The 20,516-nt window shown below is 41.2% G+C and overlaps 1 pseudogene; it reads left to right on the plus strand.

Moving 5' to 3' along the window:
* The first annotated feature begins 11,884 nt into the window (after positions 1-11,884).
* On the plus strand, positions 11,885-16,322 carry LOC139712597 (uncharacterized; annotated as a pseudogene).
* Positions 16,323-20,516: the final 4,194 nt, after the last annotated feature.

Raw genomic sequence — 20,516 nt, forward strand, 5'->3', positions numbered from 1 at the left:
GAGACCATAGTTTCTTACGATGTGAGTGCGTTATTTACCTCCATTCCCCCTGCAGAAGCTATACAAGTTGTTAGAAAAACTTGGAGAACGACAGCCAGTTAAAAGACCGCACCAAGTTATCTGTTGACCAGATAGTGGAGTCAGTGAGTGTGTGTTTAAATACCACATACTTCTCTTTCCAAGACCAGCACTACATTCAAAAACATGGCTGTGCTATGGGATCCCCCATCTCACCTATAGTCGCTAATCTGTATATGCAGGACTTTGAAACAGTAGCCTTGAAATCATACACAGGATCTAAACCTCGGGTTTGGCTGAGGTATGTGGACGACACTTTCGTCATTGTGAAGAAACAGGAGACGCAGAAATTCTGGCTGAGGTATGTGGACGACACTTTCGTCATTGTGAAGAAACAGGAGACGCAGAAATTCTTTCAACACATAAACACTTGTGATCAGAACATTTCATTCACAACCGAAGAGTGTAAGGACCAGAAACTGGCCTTCCTGGATGTCGAAGTACACATTTCATCGGATGGTTAATTGGATACAACGGTATACCGCAAGCCCACCCATACCAACCAGTACCTTCACTTCAACTCCCATCACCCGCTTGTACATAAACTGTCAGTCATCAGAACACTCTTTCATAGAGCAGACTTGGTGGTACAAGATCCAACCGAAAGAACCAAAGAAAAGGGTGACACCAAACAGGCACTAGCTAGATGTGGATATCCGGATTGGTCGTTCTCCAAAGCCGAGAGTCCCAAGCAAACTAGCAATAAATCCGCCCAAAGAAGTGGTACTAGCTCCAGTCGCACAAGGAAAATCACCATCACCCTCCCATACATATATGATCTTTCTGAAAAGATTAAAAGGGTCTTTGGAAAGCATGGAATCTCCACCGCCTTTAAACCCCACAACTCGCTACGGAAAAAGCTGGTACATGTGAAGGAAAAGATTTCAAAAGAAAAACAGAGGAATCTGGTATACGGGGTGAGGTGCGAACAGGAATACTGTCAGGACTTTTACATCGGGGAAACCCAACAATCCCTCAAAGCCCGTATGAGCCAACACAGACGGCCTAGCAGTGTGGATTTCAACCCTGACTCAGCGGTATACACACACCTAAAAGAGAAAGGCCACTCATTTAACACAAAAGACGTGGTCATTCTAGACAGGGAAGCTAATTGGTTCAAGCGAGGTGTTAAAGAAGCCATTTGGGAACGAGTGGAGGAACATAAACTGAACAAGAAGGGGGGCTTATGGTTCAACTTGTCACATATGTGGGACCGGGCAGTCCGTGAGATTCAAGTCGTCTGTCACGCACGGGTAGTGCACCCTTGCGTGACGTTCCTACACAGTTTCACGTATATAACGACCAGCCTTCTTCTGGAAGGATGCCAGATGAAGCTGATTGTGATTAATCAGCGAAACGTTGCCAAAAACGTAAGTTAAATTCCAGTTCTTCGATTCATAATTCGTCTCAAATCTACATCGACTGGATGAATAATAACTTTCATCAACATACCTGATAATAGGGTTAACAGACCATTTTTATATAAATATCATTTCCACTATAATTACGATTCTTCTGCTTTTATATGTGGAGAGACAAAAAAAAAAACCTCAAAGTTTCTTTCTTAACAATCATGAAGAAAATTGAAGGAGTCATCTCTCGCAATTTTGTCCTAAACGAATTGCCATTTTCAAGTAAAATGTGTCTATACTTCTATTCTTGTGTGAATGAGGATTTACGTGTTTGCTGTTGACAGTCATAACATGGTCACTCTTCTACGACTTGCATAAAGTTGTATGTAAAACATAAGAGTTTACGTAGTACAGCAAAGCTGTCATTATCTTAAATGGAGGAAACATTTTAGCAGTGTTGTGCATGCATCCGTTGATGCTTGCTGGGTGTATTGTAATCATTCGTCATTGGTTAATTGTGCCTTTTTGTTTTGATTTTAGTTAACATGTTTACGACCTAGTAGCCATGGGCAAGTTTGATGTTTACATGTATTTGCAGTCAATTTACGAAAACGTGTGTAGTATCAGTGACGTGGTGGGACGTATCTTAGTATGCAACATTCTTTCTTGTGTGTTTGCTTTTCCCATTCATTTCCATGTATTTACTCCAAACTGCACCAGCACAGGAGTTGAATTGCCCATATCAATATATCTACCGTCCAATAGAAATATTACAAGTTTATGCACGCATTGAGCCTGTACGTATGCGTGTTTGTGTGATTAAAATATCATATTGTGTGTAATTATAATATTATATGAAATAATATTATAATTATGTCAGAATGAAATGTTTGCGTGTGTGTCTGCCTTACACCAGCGCAACAAAGGAGATAATACTGGATGATCTTTGATCATGTAAACAATAGCTTTATTCGTGTTGATCAACAGTAGTGCCAGTCACATATAATGCAATAGACACTAGGTGGCGCTTTTGCGCTTTTACCAACAGTAGTATACGTCTACATAACAAAACACACTGGCGTAATCAGTTCTTTCTTTCTTTCTTTAACTCAAAGTATTAAATGAAATGATTCAACTTCGTTTAAAACTTCAACACGCATCCAGTAAGGTATGACCACACATGGGTACTCAAATATCCTGACAAAATTAGACTAAGGCTGCTAGACAAATAAAACCAAATTCTTTCACAACGTAACACTTTCTCCTATATAAAAACAATGATATGTTTGAGCTAACTCCAGACAAAAATGAACATCTACAACTGTACGGTCTTGTATCACATCCTCTTCCAAAAATAAAAGTAACGTATGTCGTCAATACACATATCAACAGAAACGTAACTTATGAACTTGCCTTTCGTATCATGCAGCTAAAAATTATACAATCTGCATGTTAACAAAACAATATCCAAAACCATGCAGTAACCCATCTGCTTACTGCATCTTTTCTGTCTTAAATGGTAAGGTAACGAAAAACTTACATATATACTAGGTATGTTGGCAAGACAACTTAAATCTTGCAGTATTAAACCCATCTGCTAGCTCTATCTTACACAATTGAGCAGTAGGTTGAAACTGTAACAAAACAGTTAAGGTATCACCGACACAGGGCATGTGATGCTGGTAAATGGAAACTGGAAAACCTGACTAAAGCAGCGTTTACACTTTGGCGAGTTGACATGGCGAGCTATGGCGAGTTAAGGCGAGTTGCCAAAATGAGGCACTCGCGATAACTCGCGTGAAGCTCACCATGTAACTCGGGATAACTCGCGACAACTCGGCATGGCTCGGCGGAGCTCGTTCAAGCTCGGGACAACTCTCCTTGAAGTCGTGAGCAGTCCCAAAATTTTTGAACATGTTCAAAATTTTTGCTAACTCGCTGTAACTCGTGCTGAACTCAGCTAGACTCGTTATATACTCGCGGTACTCGCAATAACTCGAAAGAAGCTCGAGATAAACTCGTAATAACTCGTAATAACTCGCCATATTTGAGTATACGCGAGTGCATTCCGAGTTTACTAGAGCGAGATACGAGCACTGCGAATGTATTACGAGTGAAGGAGAGGTGCCCGCGAGATTAGCGCGAGTTCAGATCGAGCACCCCGAGTTACAGCGAGTTTCGTATGAGTTTAGTCAGATTGCGTTGCAAGTACACATTGACATGCCAGCTGAATAATAAATATCCAGTGTTCTATATTTTTCCATATATATTTTAGAATGAGAGCACATTTTAATCGACCCACGCATGTACACGTACTTTTAAAACGACCATTGTCACTGTATTATTACAACTAGCAAAAATTGGAGAGGAATATGCCCCGACCCAAGAGATCCAAGAGTTGTGGCCATTCAGGTAGTTAAGCACCAAAAGAATAATGTCATTCAAACAAGGGTAGAAGTAGAAGAAGTGCAGGAAGAGAGAATGGAGACGGAAGAGGAGATCAATGACGAGCACAGACATGTAAAAGAACAAGACACCAAACTAGACCAGGTCCAAGCTCAAACTACTGAGCATCAGTCCTCGCCTGTCGAACTGGTTGGGGAGGAAAATGAACCCATTTTTCTCCACTCGCAAGGTTCTCCGTCTGGCACCCCAGGGAAGACGAAAAAAAAAAGAACAAAGAAGTCCACCCCAAACAAGAAGTCCACCCCTAAGAAGTCCACCCCGAAGAGACGAAAAACACCTCACTGCATACACATTCACTGAAGAGCAAGAAGTAGAATTAGCAGAGTGGTACAGAGATCACGATTGTCTGTATAACAGGCGACTAAAGTCATACAAGGATACTGCAAAGAAGACAAGGCTAATCGAAGAGAAGGCCAAGGAGTACGATCCGGTGTGCTCCGGTAAGTGAAGATGAATATTAATATCTATTATTTGGGGGGGGGGGGCTCTGGCGGCAAAACGGAGTTTCGCTAAATATATTTTGCTGAATTCATTACCATGATTACTTCTATGATTATGATTGCCATAATTATCGAAAATCCTGTAAACAACTGACAACATGACATGCATAATATTTAGTCCTGAAAATTTTGACCCCCACATTTCGTTTATCCCGTTAGCTAGCTATATACTTCACTGTATGAGAAACAAGAATTTAATAAAGTTGTTTGTTTCTTTCCATTAATTTATGTGATCTAAATTCCAAGTGTTCGATTTTTTTTCAGTTGAACAGCTGAACAATTTCCTCAAGTCTATGAGGACACAGTACAGCCGTCTGACGAACCCAAAGTCTGGAAAGGGGACCAGAGACACACCTTACAGTGAGAGAGATCAGTGGATTCTCAATACATTCCGCGTCCTGGAGGGGCATATTGTGAGGATGAAAGGGAGAACATTGGGAAGGGTAAATATGCATTTGATTTTATTAAGATCTGTAATAAGCTACATTTAAACAAAATATAGAAATCGCCATCGTGCGTCTCTCTTGTAAAAGATGTTGATCGAGTGATTTATTCATTTTTTGCAGACCTCTAAAGGACAAGTATAGCATCCCAACCAAGAGAAGACGAATTAAATACTCTTCCCCCGACCAGGATACTGAGACTGACGGGCATGATGACAGCAGTGAGAATGACCAGACCACCCAAGAAGCTGATGACCCCCAGCAGAGCATGAAGCTGGTTCCTCTTACACCAACTTATCAATTGTTGGCAAGGGCAAGGACAAAATGAAAGGGAGGTGTACAACCCCCAAGGTGGCCTCTGAAGAAGCCAAGGACAGAGAACTGCTGGAAAAGGTGAATGTGAATTGTTGTAAAGAAAAGACAGTACGGATCGAGTAATACATGTATTTTATGAACATTTATTTTTAATACAAGTACATACACGAATAACAAAAATGACTAATCCACCATATTGTTAGAGGGTAAAACTCCGTTCGTGTGTTTATCATGATAACGCCATGATATAAAACCGGTGAAAAGGATACTCAGCACGTACATTAAGGCCACTGCAACATTGTGGTTGATCGATTTTTAAAAATATTCTTAAAATGAGCTGCATGGCCTGTCTAATTATGTTCAAATTGATTTAAACAACCAAGAATATGAAAATAACGAACGACACACATTCACTACCAAGATGTTTATAAATGTTTTTATTATTATCTGCTACAATAATAATTCCAGAACAGTGGGGTGAAGTTTTAAGTTTTCACCTTTTGAAGCACTAAATGATTCCTGTGAAGCATAATTTTTTCAAAGGTTAACTTTTACATCCAAACATATATTCTGAAAACATGTAAGGACATGCAGCCCAGATTTTTTTTTTAATGAAAATTGTAAGTATCATCTGCTAGAATAATAATTCCAGTACAGTTGTCCGTGAGGTGAAGTTTTAGGTTTTCACTCTGGAAGGACAGAATGTTTACTGTGAAGCATAATTATGTTTAAGCTTAAAGGGGCATAGTCCCGGTAGTGTAGATGGCGCTGTTGATGATACTGCCGAAGATTACCGAAGCAGAGCTGTCATCAAGAGTAAAGTGCGTAGGTGTTGCTAAGTAACGTTGCCTTTGTTGTCTTCTCTGCGCATCGCGCAGTCTGTAGTAATGCCAGGGTGCGTGCATATGTGCTTGTTATTATGACATCACAAAAGAAGTTTGCTGAAGCTGTCATCCCCCTCAGCCGAATCATGAGCCGAAGTGTGATCGGACCACTGACTACAGTGAATCGGTCTTCTTCGGACTCGGGAAAGTGGGCCAAAGCGTAAGCGCCAAAAGAAGTCGATAGCGTAGGTCTTTATAGGAAACTTGCGCCGTGCGCCCGCGCACGCATTTGACTAAAACACGGGGACCATGCACCTTTAACTTTTACATCCAAACATATATTCTGAAAGCACTTTGACATGCAGCTCATTTTTTTAACTGAACATAATGTTAACCCTATAAAGCCCAAGGGGGGGCACATTGTGCCCCCCCTACCAGATTTTCACTTGCCACTCCTTAGCCCTTTATCCGATTTCAACCAAATTTGGTGACTTTTCCTAAAATCTTATTGCGACCATTTTGGTATATAATTTAGCTATATCTGATGTTGCTGGTTGCCATGGCAACCATAAACTGACAACCATGTCAGTCAGATTTTGCATCTTTTTTCTGTTCCCATTTCATTTAACAGCATTACTGTGTATGAAATGAAGGTTTCTTGGCTGAAATTTGTGGAAGGAGCGAAATTTGAAGTAATTATGGTCCTGGAAAGTTTTTCTTATTATTTCCTTTGTTTTTATGTGACAAAGGCATAAAACAATAGACATAATAGAGATAATTGAAAACAATAATATTTCCTAAAGATTGCCCTTCTATTTTGTGTTATTTTGATCCCTTCACCCAAGTTATGCCTCTAATGTCATTAGTTTATCATATTATTAATTGGCAATCTCAAAATTCTACTATTTTGCAAATATGAAATGTCATAACTACATGTACCCATTGCAAACATTTCATCTCAGGTCTCATAATGTACTACTTTATGTGGATATGAATAGCGCCCCCATGTGGTGACCTTGAGAAATTTCAACCGTAACAAATCATAAGATTCCACTTGCTTATCATTTGTGCCAAATATGAAAATGATTGGTTTATAATAAGACATATATAATGGGGATAAAGAAATTATACAGAAAAAACATGTTTTTAGCATATTTCCTATGTATTTCTTTATATTTTGGTGAATAGCGCCCTCCATGGGTGACCTTGAGAAAATTCAAATCTATGGTCATGTAGAGTACGAGTTACTCTACCCATGTGCCAAATATGACGATGATACATTAAATAATAAGAAAGTTATATAGGGGGGGGCACAATGTGCCCCCCCCCCCTTGGGCCTGCGAGGGGTCAAAATAGCTTGGGCTTAATAGGGTTAAATACATGTATTACCTCGACATCAAAACAAGAGATTAAACACGTAAATTGCGATTTGGACATTTCATCTCGACCATACAGAAACCTTATTTGTTTGAGTTAACTCCGTCAAAGTAAAATTATATGCATGCTTTCACGATAGGCATTTCTTTAAATTTACATTTTCGTCAACCAGTTGTATCCGAGTAATTGAAAATATTTAATCTCAATGTTATAAAGGAGTTACTTACTTTTAACATGTGAATTTCAAACTGTTCTCAATTTTGCTGATATTGTAGTTTTGTATATATTCACCTACATAATTATGTTTGAATTAATATGGCAGATTAAGGTATAAAGGTTCGCAAGTACAATTTAACACTCGATATTAAAACAAGCTTTGAACACTAAGTGTTGCAGTGAACAAAAATTTTGATCAGGCATTGTCCCATACACTAACATGAATTAAAATAACGCACAAAATTATTACTAAAATTATTCAGTTCTTGGGGTTTTTCTGGGATACATTAATAGGTGATTAAACATTATGATAATGAACATTGTTCTGTGTTAAAGAAAAGGAACAGTGAAGTGTTACATTACTGACATTCATCTCAAGATCTCAAAATATGTTTTATTACGTGTGCAGAACATTTTGGTTAACTGTGATTTTTTTTGATTTTTTTTACTCTCGAGATAATTTCGTGATACTGTATAATTCCTGGTTAACTGCTCAATAACTTACTAGTTTTGTGTAACATGGTGAAATATAAACGATGTACCCTTATGAGTATTGAAGTGACTGGTATCCTTTTATTATGTTGTAGCTCCTCCAGCGAGCAGATGAGGTCAGAGATCTACGAAGGTCTTCTTACGCCTTGTCATCTCCCCCACAAGACCGTCCAGGTCTTCACCAGCTAACTCCGCCATCAGCGTCTCATAGTGTCCGTACTTCGGCCTCCTCAACAATCAGGGTCTTGTCCAAAACCTTCTTTGAAGCATTTTGGTCCTCTCATGAGCATCTCTTTTTCTACGGCGCCTCCTTGACAACAGAGTCGCACCAATCGTGCAGAAGATCAGGGTCTCTTCTTCTTCAAGCAGAGCGAAAATGCTTCTGGCATCCATCTTTGAGCGCCAAAAATGTGCATTTCCCGCCCCTCGATCGTATAAAACTCTTATTACTCGTAATAAAATCTTGACAACTCGTTTAAAGCTCGCTTTAAGTCGTATAAAGGTCACTGCAACTCATACTAAGCTCGGTATGTCTCGTTTCGAGCTCGGTTCACTCGTACAGCGAGCGTAGTGAACTCGGCGTTGAGTCTTATACCACTCATGCAAATTCCAGAAAAAAAAAACATTTCGCGCGAGTTTGTGCGAGTTAACGCGAGTTGGAGCTCGCACAGCTCGCGCACGACTCGCGACTCCAACTCGCCAAAGTGTAAACGTTGCTTAATATGAAATATCGAGACATGCTGAAGTATGTGTTCATATGGGCCAGGTCAGATATTGGTAACACCAAAAGGGACAAAACCTTTTTGGTGCCGTTTTGTTTGTTAGGCATATATAAGTGTGTCAAACTATGATAGCAATTCCAAATGAGTAGCTTAAAGTCATGAAAATGTAGTCTTTAACCCGTTGAGGACGAGTCCCGAGTATACTCGGGCAAGGGTCTATGGGAAATGCGTGTTGTAGCAAAATCAAACCGTCCTCAACGGGTTAATCAATGCATTCTGGGCTATAATAATCAGCCTGCGGGTCTGAATCGAGACTATACGCAAAACGATATTGAACGGTCTCTACGGAGCTCACTGTTTTGAACGCGGTGTATCTCTGTGGAGTGATAGTCTACGTTCAAGGCAGACCAAGGCCATATCCAAAGGCTGTTCTGCATGGTACCTCTCTTTATGTAGGAAAACATGTATGGAATGGGAGACATTACCTCTTATCATTCATTGTCACTGATTTTCTCGGTAAAATACCCATGTAAATTGATTTCTACGATAAATTGCTGCATTCCAATGTGCATATTTTCATATCTTATTCCGAGCAAGAAATAACAATTAAACGCTGTTTTCATACAACAGTTTTACAGCCAATTCAAGGACTACATCTGGATAAGTGACTATCAATGTATATTTAAGACATAGTCTAATTAAGGCTTACATATGATTATGATAAGATGAGTGATGATAGATTTTTCTGTTTGAAAGAACAATGAAAATTGGAATTCTATGGAGTAATCACAACAAACAACGGCAGTTCAAAATGACAAGATTATACAGAGTGGAGGATAGTATATTGATGTAAATTCCATTACATATAGATTACAGCGTCATACAAGGTCTTTGCAGATCTTGATACTAGCACATGACCGCGGTCGTACCCCAGGGGTTGTATGCAGCGAGGGAATGGGAGGGTTTTCCCCATTCCCATTTCAAGACTTTAACCACGAACCCAGACTTTGGTTTTTGTACTTGGACATCACATTTTCAAATGATTTATCAGATATTGAGAATGTCATTCAACAATGAAGGAAATTATCTTTTTTCGGGGGGGGGGGGAGGGGGTTGTGTCAGGAGAGAAATTTATCTTTGATTTTGCCAGTGAAGTGAAATTGAACTTGTCCTAGAAAGCCACTAGGTCAAACCACAAGAAAGTGACTGTCTGGAAATTCATATTAAATGAGACAAAGTAAAAGTAAAAGAATAAACTGGCATAGCAACAGCGTGTCTAGATCAGTTAAATTTAGACAAGGCAGTCGCATGAAATGAGACAAAGCAAAAGTTAAAGAAATAGCATGGCAACAGCATCCCCGGTTTGCAATATTATGTATCAACTCAGACTATAGAAATTGAGTGAATAGAGGTGTTATGTAATAGCTCCCATCCAGGTGGTGGCTAGGAATGTTCTCTAGCTCAGTTGAGACTCGGCTATGTCAGTGTCACTAGGGTGGTGGTTGTAGTTTATTGTTCACAAGTTCATGAGTAAAGATGTTATGTAACGGCAGTCTAGACGATGGCTAGACATATTGTGTAGAGTTTCAATATGGCTCTATTTAAGCATGATGATTGGATGATCCTTTTTGTGTAGAAAAGGCATGAAAAAGCAAGTGTATGGGAGTGTAAGGGACTTTAGTGTAAACATCTATGGTTAGGGAAGCTAATAAAAAGCTGAGTAATGTAGAGGATCGGGGAGAAACACTTTAATCAGACATCCAGCATAGATCTCCGCTTAGGCAGCAGTCGCTCTTCTGGGGGGTTTCCACGTCGGTGAGATGCGAGCTCCAGCTGCCGATAAAACTGAACTCGGACAGTTATGATCCGAACTTTGGAACGGAGCTCAATCTCCATTTGCCTGCTCGCCGTCGTTTGAGCTCGGGCATCGCAGGTCAAGGCATGAGTCTGCGTGGTTGCAGGGACTAGTGAAGGCCGAGGAGCTGAGAGGACCGCCGATAGGGTAGCGTCTAGCTGAGTGGCCAAGTCAAGGGATGCTTCCAAGAGACAAGCCAAGCGACTGTGCCGAGGTCGACGACGAGGGTATCGGACATCGATGACGACTGAGCCAAGCTGAGGGGATCACCAGTTCAGGTCATCCAAGACAACCTAAGTTATGTATTTGTGATTTGTTTCATATTATATTTTATGCTCAATGTATTGTTATGAACGAGAAAGCTGCAAAGATTTGAAAGATTAAACTCGAACAAAACTGTATACGAACAGTTTGAATTTCTATTATTTCGGTGTCAGAGTAGCAGAGGAAAAAAAAAAAAGTCACTCACGTGACAATTTGGAGGTCCCACCGAGACACTGCTACCTGATTGGAAAAAGTTATTCAGATACTCTTTTAACATGCTTTAGGCTTAAATGCGATGTTTGTGTTTGATTCATGATTGAAGTTTCATTGCTCGATCGTACGCATTACCGTCATATATTGCATGTTATTATTGTCGATATGATAACAGTTTCGTACGTTTGATCGGAAACATTACCCCAGTGTGAATTGTGCGAGTATGTCGCCTTACGTGACAGTTTGATTGAAGTTTTTCTCCCCAAGGTTATGCCCTTGGTGTTGCCTACTAGAGGCACATGTGTGATGTGGATTCGGGTATTGAATCTGTGTGGAGTGTTGCTCCGTTTTCAAGGTTACGCCCTTGGTGTTGCATGTTATATGCATGTTTGATTGATTCGGGTTTGTGTGCATGAGTCTATGTGGAGTGTTACTCCTTTTTCAAGGTTACGCCCTTGGTATTGCCGGTTAGAGGCAGTGTGATAGATTCGGGGTTTGCATGCATGAGTGAATCTATGCGGAGTGTCATTTTATTGCAAGGTTACGTCCTTGCTTTGGTGTTGCCTGTAAAAGGCATGTTTGGTAGATTGCATTGGGTTTGTGCAGTCCCAAATCAATTGTATACTCATTGGGAGATACAGCTCTAGTATGCTTATTGACAAGGCATGCTTGGTATGTGGAATGTTTGTTGAGTGAACTCGTGTCATTTCACATTGCCTGCATTCCAATACGCTTTTGACAAGGTACTAGCGGTTTGGTATGTGGAATACTTGTTGAGTGAATTTCAGCTGTTTGTCATTTGCAATTGTATGCTCGTTCGGAGATACTAATTGTCGTTAAGTACGCCGGCTACAAGGTAGTACTTTTGTAAGAATTTGATAGCCAGGGGGTTAGTCAGCTGTTGGGTTTGTACGATTACACGTTTGCTTAGTGTGCTTAGTCTGGAATTCACGTAGCCAGTATGGCTAGTGTTGAGCAAATCAGAGAGTTCTCTTCATTAGGCAGAGAAATGGGCCTTAGTGGTGGTGAATTGAGTAGCTTTGTTTCAGAGCGATGCCAGGCAATTGAAGCAGAGCTTAAAGCTGCCCGTGAAGCTGCCCGTGAAGCTGATCGTGAAGCACGTGAAGCTGAGCGTGAACGCGATGCTCTAGAAAAGGCGCGCGAACACGAAATAAAATTAGCACAGTTGCGTGTAAGGGAAGAAACAGCGAATGTTGGTAGGCCCCAGTTAGCTGGCTTAAAGCTGAAAGTAGGTCGATTTGATGACGCACATGATAAGTTTGATGCTTATGTCACAAAGTTCGAAATGTTGATGAAAAGTCAGAATATCCCGGTAGACATGTGGGTGTTGTATTTGATTTCCAATCTAACAGGGAAAGCGTTAGATGTTGTGAATCGGATGAGTGCTGATGACCGCCAGAAGTATGCTACAGTGAAGCATGAGTTGATGTCATATTATCATCTCACTGAAGAGGGGTATAGGCGGAGTTTCAGATCAGCTAAACCAATGAAGTTTGAGCGCCCAAAACAATTTGCTACTCGAATGAAGGGGTATTTTGATCATTGGGTGGAAGAGGCTGAGATTGGGGATACTAGGAAGGATCTAGAAGATTTGATTTTGCAAGAGCAATTTCTGATAGATTGTCCCAGAGAAGTAGTTAGGTTTGTCAAGGAACGAAATGTAAAGATTTCAACGAGGTAGTTGATTGTGCAGAAATCTATGTAGAAGCTCACGGTCCTCATGCATTTTCGGGTGTACAGAAATCGGAAAGAAACCGATCAGATTCAAAGCCGGAAAGCAAACCGCCCCAACAAAATCAGGTCAAAAGGACTAGTACGTATCAGAAACCGGCTGATGCTCAGTCAAAGGCGGGAAAGACTATGGGAAATAGGACTTTTCAGGGCAGAGGTTGCTATATGTGTGGAAACCCAAATCACATGAGAAGAGATTGTCCCATGTTGTCTAGGCCTGCATCAGCTCAAGGTTTGATGAGTGCTGGGGAAGGTACGGCCCCAAAAGTAGACATGAATGTGGCGAATGAGGTGTCTCGGGGTGATTCTAAGCCGGGAGTTGTTGGTTCGACGGCAGGTTGTTTCCCCATTGAGAGAGTGGCCGATGACTTTGAGGATGTGAAAATGAAAGTGGTTGACAGAGTTGGAATGGCATACAATGATGTCGCCGCGATGGTGAATCGTATGCCGGTTGTGTCTGGAAGACTGATGCCAGATAATACACCCGTGTCTGTTTTGCGTGATACAGGTTGTAGTACGTGCGTGGTGAAAGAGAAATTGGTTAGAAATGACCAATTAACAGGTCAACATCAGGCAGTGAGGCTAATTGACGGTACGGTTAGGCGTTTTCCCGTGGCTAAGGTAGCTGTTGACTCGCCATATTTTGAAGGGGAAGTTGAAGCCGTGTGCATGCCTGATTGTTTGAGTGAGGTAGTTATCGGGAATGTACAAGGGGCTCGTGAACCGAGTGACCCCAATCTACATTGGGTCCCAAAGAGTGTTGTGTCTGACCCGGATGTAGAGGTCATAACCCCGGATGTGGGTCTAGAAAGTTCAAATGATGGTGTAGAACAGGACGTCGAGGTCGCATTCCCGGGTGAACTGGATGATACTGGGATGGCTGTTCAAACTCGTGCACAAAAGGTGAAGGATTCGAGGCCTAGTAAAGGTTTGACTGTCGCAGATCCTGTTGATAATGTGCGGTCGAGTGAATTTCTAAGGGAACAGAAAGATGATGAGTCATTGCGCCCTCTATGGCAGAAAATAGGACAGGTTGATAATTCCAAGTACAAGTTTGTGTGTGAACAGGGGTTTCTACTTAGGCAGAAAAAGGATGAAAGTAATCAGGGCATAGGTCCTAAATTGCTCGTAGTGCCTAAGCCTCGTAGGAACGAGATAATGCGAGTCGCACATGACTCACTCTTAGGTGGACACTTGGGTATCAACAATACTTTGTCTAAGATTCAGACTCAGTTCTGTTGGCCTGGGATGTCGGAAGACGTGGCTAATTTCTGTAGGTCATGTGACGTATGCCAAAGGACTATTGACAAAGGTAGGGTGCCCAAGACTACCCTTGGTAGGGTCCCCCTCATTGGTGTCCCGTTTCAACGCATTGCAATAGATCTTCTTGGTCCATTCATGCCGTCTGCTCGCAAACACACTCATATCCTGACCATTGTAGATTATGCGACTAGGTATGTGGAGGCGATACCGTTGAAATCGATATCAACTGTTGACGTAGCTGAGGCGTTAGTTTCGGTATACAGCCGGGTTGGGATTCCGACTGAAGTGATGTCGGATCTAGGGACACAGTTTGTGTCTGATTTGATGCGTGAGGTGTGTAGGTTGCTGTCGATAGGACAGTTAACAAGTTCTCGCTACCATCCTATGTGCAACGGCCTCGTAGAACGATACAACGCTGTGGTGAAATCAGCTCTGAAGCGGTTGTGTTCCGAGGAGCCACGTCAGTGGGATAGGTATCTTCCGGCGTTGTTGTTTGCTTTGCGAGAAGCACCGAGTTCGAGCCTGGGGTTTTCTCCGTTCGAGTTGTTGTATGGGAGACATGTTCGGGGGCCTTTGGATGTGCTAAGAGAACTATGGACAGCGGAGAAACTAGATCCAGAGCTCAAGAGCGAGTACGAGTATGTGATAGAGTTGAGAGACCGGCTGGTCAAGTCATGGCAACTTGCACAAGATACACTGAAGTACTCTGCAAAAAGGTACAAAGGGTATTATGACAGAAAGGCTAGGCCTAGGAAGCTGAATGTAGGGGATGACGTGCTCATTCTGTTGCCAACCGAGCACAACAAGCTGCTGGTAAAGTGGCGAGGTCCTTACAAGGTAGCAGGGGTCAAGTTTGACTATGACTATGTGGTCGATGTTGATGGTGTTGCCAAAACATATCACATCAATTTGTTGAAGAGGTACTATAGTCGACGTGAAGAGGTACCAGTGGCCAGTTGCTTTGAGGTTGAGAGAGTCGAAGGCAATGAGGAAGTTGTTGAGGTCATGGCTGACGAGGAAGATGTGGCAGAGGCTAGCCCTGATTGGAATAGGGAGATGCCCAGTATGCCTAGCGTAATACAGATGGAGTTCGTTGACATGGTAACAGTAGGTCCAGTCTTAAAGGATAGTGAGAGGACTCAGGTGCAAAAGATTCTCTGTGAATATCAGGATGTATTCACCGATATCCCGAAGAAGACAACCATATCTGAATGTGAAATCTCGTTGACGACTGATCAACCAGTGCGATCTCCGCCTCATAGGGTACCTCAGGCTATGGAAGAGGAGATTAGCAAGGAAGTTGATTCCATGTTCAAGTTAGGAGTAATCGAGCCTTCTAACTCTCCATACGGTCATCCCATTGTGATAGTCAAGAAGCCGGACGGCTCTAATCGGTTTTGTGTAGATTTCAGGCGATTGAATAAGGTCACAGTCTTTGATCCAGAGCCCATGCCCAATCCTCAGGAGCTATTTGCGTCGTTAGCCGACAGTAGGTACTTCACAAAACTAGACTTGACAAAAGGGTATTTTCAGATCCCAATGAGGAATGAAGATAAAGCAAAGACAGCTTTCATAACGCCTAAGGGACAATACCAATTCAAGTACATGCCGTTTGGGCTTGTGACAGCCAGTGCTCAATTCACTAGAATGATGAGGAAGGTACTAGATGGAATGTCGAATGTTGTGAATTACATCGATGATATTCTGATTCACACGGACACTTGGCAAGAGCATGTGGAGGTTCTAGATGAAGTCTTGCATAGACTGCGCGATGCCAATCTTGCAGCTAGGCCATCCAAATGCACCGTAGGTTCGAGTACCATAGAATTCCTAGGACACACATTAGGAGAAGGCGTGATTCACACTAGCGATAGGCTCACAGACAAAGTGCGCAAAGCTCCAAGGCCCAAGACGAAGAGGCAGGTTAGGTCTTTCCTAGGACTCTGTGGCTACTACAGAGACTACATACCCAATTATGCAGATATAGCCCTACCCCTTACTAACCTGACTCGCAAAGGTAGGCCTGGAGATGTTGTGTGGGGGCCTGAGGAGGAAAGTGCATTTGTCAAGCTGAAAGAGTGTCTTGCAAATCCTCCAGTGTTGCGGTTGCCCGATTTCGAGAAAACCTTTATGTTAAAGGTTGATGCTTCTGACAGTGGTCTGGGGGGCGGTACTCATGCAGGAGCATGATGGGGATGAATTCCCGTTGGCCTATGCTAGCAAGAAACTCCTTCCTAGGGAGCAGAGATACTCCACGGTAGAAAAAGAATGTCTTGCTATTGTCTGGGCGGTCAGAAAGTTTGATTACTATCTGTTTGGGAGAGTGTTTGAGATCCACACTGACCACAAACCCCTCACGTACCTCCAAACAAAGAAGTCGACAAACAAGCGAATCATGAGGTGGAGTATGTGCCTACAGGAGTATAGGTTTCGCCTGGTGTCCATAAAGGGGTCTGAAAATAGGGCTGCTGACCTCATGAGTAGACTACTATAACTGTTTATATTGTTGTTGTTGGTAATGGTCCTTGCTTTTCCATTACATGTTGACGAGGTAAAGCTCAAAGAAAGAGAGGAACATAAATGATGAAACACATATTAATTTTGTTGAATTGTCATGAACAAAATAATGCTCATGTAAGTGCAAATGGTACAAAAGCCTTTCTCTCTCTCTCTTATTTCTCTTACAGGATCAGCGAATCGCGATTACAATATAGATTTAAAGGGATTAAGAGTAGGGAGTAATGCTTAAGGCTTGGTTAAATCTTACAGTGTACGTATTCAAGTATATATGAGGTATTAGAACACTAGGCGTACTAAGAGGTAGCAGGTGTTAACCAGGTAGCAAGATTACATTTCAGTAGATTTTCATCCAGATAAACATGTAAATAGCAACAATATTATTTTGTTGTAAGGTTTGTGCAACATGGAAGTATAGGGAAATGAAAGCCAAAGCACGCACAAACATATTAGGATATCTGAGCAAGAATGTGTGATAGTAGAGATATTATTGCTAAAAGGTATCATTATAGGCAATGAAGATTTTATGTATACATGTTCGATGGTTCTATTTTAGTTTTAGAAGACTTAAAGCTTATGCATTTGAAGATGATGTATTAAGTAAGCTATAAGGCCTTTATTAGGAATACCAACAAAGCAAAAGTTGGTTGTTAAAAGGCTTGGGAGATGATTATGAAGTTGTTTCTTTTCAGAACAAGGATGGCAGAAGAGAAAAGGATAGTGTAATGTATGATGTATATATGCTGTTGATATTGATGTCTATCAGTCTCTCTTTTGAACATATGCATATTGACATACACTGTGAATAGTATGTTGGTTGATTGAATAGCGTGTACCATAAATTTCTTGTAGGATATAATTTTGATATCCCAATTATATCTTAAGGTGGGGGATATTGTCAGGAGAGAAATTTATCTTTGATTTTGCCAGTGAAGTGAAATTGAACTTGTCCTAGAAAGCCACTAGGTCAAACCACAAGAAAGTGACTGTCTGGAAATTCATATTAAATGAGACAAAGTAAAAGTAAAAGAATAAACTGGCATAGCAACAGCGTGTCTAGATCAGTTAAATTTAGACAAGGCAGTCACATGAAATGAGACAAAGCAAAAGTTAAAGAAATAGCATGGCAACAGCATCCCCGGTTTGCAATATTATGTATCAACTCAGACTATAGAAATTGAGTGAATAGAGGTGTTATGTAATAGCTCCCATCCAGGTGGTGGCTAGGAATGTTCTCTAGCTCAGTTGAGACTCGGCTATGTCAGTGTCACTAGGGTGGTGGTTGTAGTTTATTGTTCACAAGTTCATGAGTAAAGATGTTATGTAACGGCAGTCTAGACGATGGCTAGACATATTGTGTAGAGTTTCAATATGGCTCTATTTAAGCATGATGATTGGATGATCCTTTTTGTGTAGAAAAGGCATGAAAAAGCAAGTGTATGGGAGTGTAAGGGACTTTAGTGTAAACATCTATGGTTAGGGAAGCTAATAAAAAGCTGAGTAATGTAGAGGATCGGGGAGAAACACTTTAATCAGACATCCAGCATAGATCTCCGCTTAGGCAGCAGTCGCTCTTCTGGGGGGTTTCCACGTCGGTGAGATGCGAGCTCCAGCTGCCGATAAAACTGAACTCGGACAGTTATGATCCGAACTTTGGAACGGAGCTCAATCTCCATTTGCCTGCTCGCCGTCGTTTGAGCTCGGGCATCGCAGGTCAAGGCATGAGTCTGCGTGGTTGCAGGGACTAGTGAAGGCCGAGGAGCTGAGAGGACCGCCGATAGGGTAGCGTCTAGCTGAGTGGCCAAGTCAAGGGATGCTTCCAAGAGACAAGCCAAGCGACTGTGCCGAGGTCGACGACGAGGGTATCGGACATCGATGACGACTGAGCCAAGCTGAGGGGATCACCAGTTCAGGTCATCCAAGACAACCTAAGTTATGTATTTGTGATTTGTTTCATATTATATTTTATGCTCAATGTATTGTTATGAACGAGAAAGCTGCAAAGATTTGAAAGATTAAACTCGAACAAAACTGTATACGAACAGTTTGAATTTCTATTATTTCGGTGTCAGAGTAGCAGAGGAAAAAAAAAGTCACTCACGTGACAGGTTGTTGATTGTGCTTCTCGCAAATTGGTCATCACAGCATGACGCATATGGCAAAGAGCAAAGTAATTTCGATTTAGCAATTCAATTTGTTCCTCGGTATCTATTTGATTTTTTTTTTTTTTTTTAATTGCAAACTTTCTGGAAGTGTCACCAAAAGTTTGCATTAGATCGTTAATTATCATTTCTAAAGCAATAAAGTTCCTAGCTACCTCATGTCAGAGGGGATCGTTATAATTCTTCCCTGTTCCAGATTTGTGAACCTCTACCAAAATGCAGTTGCTCTAAAAATTCTGACAAATACTCCGCAACAAAGCCTAATTTGCTCCGTCGACATAGCTCTATCTGCATTTGCGGACAATATTTTGCTACTCCCCATCGCAGTTTTATCGAGGCTTGGTGACTTTCTGAAGTTGATTGGCGGTGACCAACAAAAACAAAACAGAAGAATAAAGCCGCCCCGAAACTCTAGTTTGGATTAAGGCCCATAATATACATCTGCGTGTCCGTTTTGTGTTTGCTCATTAGTTTGTTTGAATTAAAATTAATGCTCGTTTTTCCTATATCTTTTGCTATGATTATCATGGCATTATTTATCCTATTTCATGTCACGTTATCCTTTTCCATTAAGTGTCGAAGTAAATTTGATTTATAAAGTGTTTCGTTTATTTAGTAACATCAACTCACCCGTTTTGCAGAATTATTATTATTAAGAAGGATGTTTTGCTATCTCTCTTGGTGCTCTTTTCTGGATATGTCGATATATCGCTATTGGCGTGTTGGTACTTGGGAGTTGTTTGTTGAGGTGTCTAGGTCACATGGTATCGAAAATTAATGTTGGTGATGATAGTGGCTCTGATTATTTGGAGAAGGACAAAGTTATTTGATTACGAATATAGTAGTCATAACTTTTTTTTAATAAGGTGACAGATACAATTTGGTCGTTGATATTGTCCTTGAATGCCATTTTTAAACTCTTTTTACCTAAATATTCACCAAAGTGTTGATTGCATCGTTGAATAACAACCCTAAGAATGCAACAGCTCCCGTGTCTGGAATGGGGATGCCCACTCATTTGATTATGCGACAATGCATGGATTGTTGTCATCCCAAAGTAGAAAAAAATTAGAGGGAGGTGCTCCGCTGATACCGAAAATTAATTTTTGTTCACCATAAGTTTCTTGATATCTTGTCTGATTACCTCCAAACTTGATGTCGTTTCCAAAAAATTATGACGCATATATACACGGTTGTATAAGATGATTTATTTGTGTTCAAGTATTTTGGTTAACATGGCAACAGATATACATAAACAAGTTCTGTTTCACATTTTGACCCAGTTTTAGTTTCTTTTTATTTATAATATCATGTATCCCTGAAGAACTCTGCAGAATTTGTTAAGGTATTCTTTACATGGCAGTTGCAATAATTTTTTTTTCAAGTTGATATACTATCGGAGTAAAAAAAATAAATAAATCTTTGGTGAATAGGCTGCTGGTAACGGCTCACAGGTGTTAGGAATGTGGAAACCCTTGGACTGAGCGGAAAATTCTCCACGACAAAGCTTTTCATATGATTGAACACAAGGTTTGCTGTCAGAGAGGATGCACACAGGGTGAAGTGATTGAATGATATACGGGCTGAAATGTTTGGTGGCAGTGGCAATAGACAACGCCTCAACCTCACAGGGGAGCCAGGTAACATGGCGACCATGCAGCTTAGCACTAAAGAAGCCAGCGACAAGAGGCTTCTTATCTCGTTT

This window comes from Diadema antillarum, unplaced genomic scaffold (genome assembly GCF_040938485.1).
Source record: "Diadema antillarum isolate AM-2024a unplaced genomic scaffold, OU_Dant_1.0 seq00001825_RagTag, whole genome shotgun sequence".
NCBI lineage: Eukaryota > Metazoa > Echinodermata > Echinoidea > Diadematoida > Diadematidae > Diadema > Diadema antillarum.